The sequence below is a fragment of the Capsella rubella genome, unplaced genomic scaffold (assembly GCF_000375325.1).
Source record: "Capsella rubella cultivar Monte Gargano unplaced genomic scaffold, Caprub1_0 scaffold_2, whole genome shotgun sequence".
NCBI lineage: Eukaryota > Viridiplantae > Streptophyta > Magnoliopsida > Brassicales > Brassicaceae > Capsella > Capsella rubella.
Window position 1 is genome coordinate 5509134 of NW_006238922.1, and position 1828 is coordinate 5510961.

The following is a 1828-nucleotide window of genomic DNA, read 5'->3' on the forward strand; positions in this document are numbered from 1 at the left end:
AAATCCATCTGATCCATTCTTTGTCAATGCTGTCTTGAGATGATCCTCCTCAGCAAGTTCTTCTAAAAGTTCATCAGCTAGCTGATCCATCTCCTCTATCCAGAACACCTTGCCATTGATTGTTGGTTTCTTTATAGACTCCTTGATGTCAATTGTCATTTTGAAGTCTTCTTCCAAGCATAAGTCTATCTTCCCCTTCTTACCATCAATGATAGCTCCAGCAGTGGCTAGGAATGGTCTTCCAAGAATCAGGAGATCCTTAGGCTCTTCATCCATTTCCAAAACAACAAAATCTGTAGGGACTTCAACAACACCAATCCTTATTGGTAAGTCTTCCAAGAGTCCATGCGGGAGCCTCACTGATCTGTAAGTTAGAATGAGAGATATGTTGTATGCCTTGTATCTTGTGAATCCTAAACGCTTAGCCACAGACAATGGCATAAGACTCACAGAAGCTCCAAGATCACATAGGCATCTGCTGAAAGATAGGGGGCCTAGTGAGCAGGGTAGAGTGAAGGATCCAGGATCCTTAAGCTTTAAGGGAGTGATCTTCTTCTGGATAATGGCACTACATTCATGACTTAATATCACCATGCCCTGGACATCTTTTGTTCTCTTCGTAACCAAATCTTTGAGGAACTTCTGATAAGGAGGGACAAGTGCGAATGCATCCAGCAATGGCATTCTCAACTCAATCTCTCTCACTTGCTTTTCAAATAAAGCCTTATACTTCTCAGCTTGCTGCTTTTTGAATCGTCCTGGAAATGGTATAGGTGGTTTGTATGGTGGGGGAACGTATCTCGCAGGCTTATCCTTGGATGCTGTAGGTGTTTCAGCATGTTTCTCAGCAGGTTGAGGAGCTTTTTCAGGTACGATTTCTGATTCTTTCAAAGGAACAACCGGATCTTCATTCAGACATACATCCTCCCCTTCCAAGTCTTCACTGTCCTCAGTGACTACAACAAGTCCTTGTCTGGGAGGCAAGTTTTTACCGCTCCTCAGCGTGATGGCATGAGCAAACTCCTTAGGATTCTGAACAACTTTTCCTGCGAGTTGGCCATTCTTTAAGGCAGAAGTAGAAGCAGTTTTGCCCTCCATATACTTGATCTTGGAATTCAGAGTCTCAATCTTAATGTTCAGATCATTGTATGAGCAGTACAATCTCTGAGTCAGCTCAGCAAACATCTTAGCATTTTCCATGGAGCCACTTGCTTGTCCCTGTAGGAGTTGCTGAAGCATGTTTTTCATGTCCTGATCTGGTGCTATTGGAGGCGGAGCCTGTTGAGGTTGGAATCCTGGTGGTGGTCTTGCTGGAGGTTGGTAACCTTGCTGAAATTATTGTTTGGGCACATAACCTTGGTTGTAGGGCACAAATGGTTTGTTCTGCCCCTGCTGCTGCTGTTGTGGAGGTGGATAAACCTGATTCTGGGGGTTTGCAACATTGGTGCTCCGATAGGACATATTTGGATTCTGCTTATAAGGATTGTATTCCTTATTGTATCCACCTTGGTTCTAGACATAACTTATCTCCTTAGATTGTTCTCCCTCCCCATTAAAAATCTGGAAAGGGTCGTCTTCAGAGACGAAATGGATGTTCCTCTGCTGGCTCATCAATAGCTTGTCCAACTTATCATTCACAGCTTTCATCTCCTTCTTGTACTTCTCATCAAGATCTGTGCTTGCCCTTATGGTTCTATCATAATCTTCATTGTAGTTGCCATCAGATTGGGATAGGTTTTCAACAAGCTCCCAACCTTCGTCGACGTCCTTGTTTAAAAAGTTGCCATTGCTGGCAGTGTTAAGCAACATCCGGATCTTTGGGAGAACA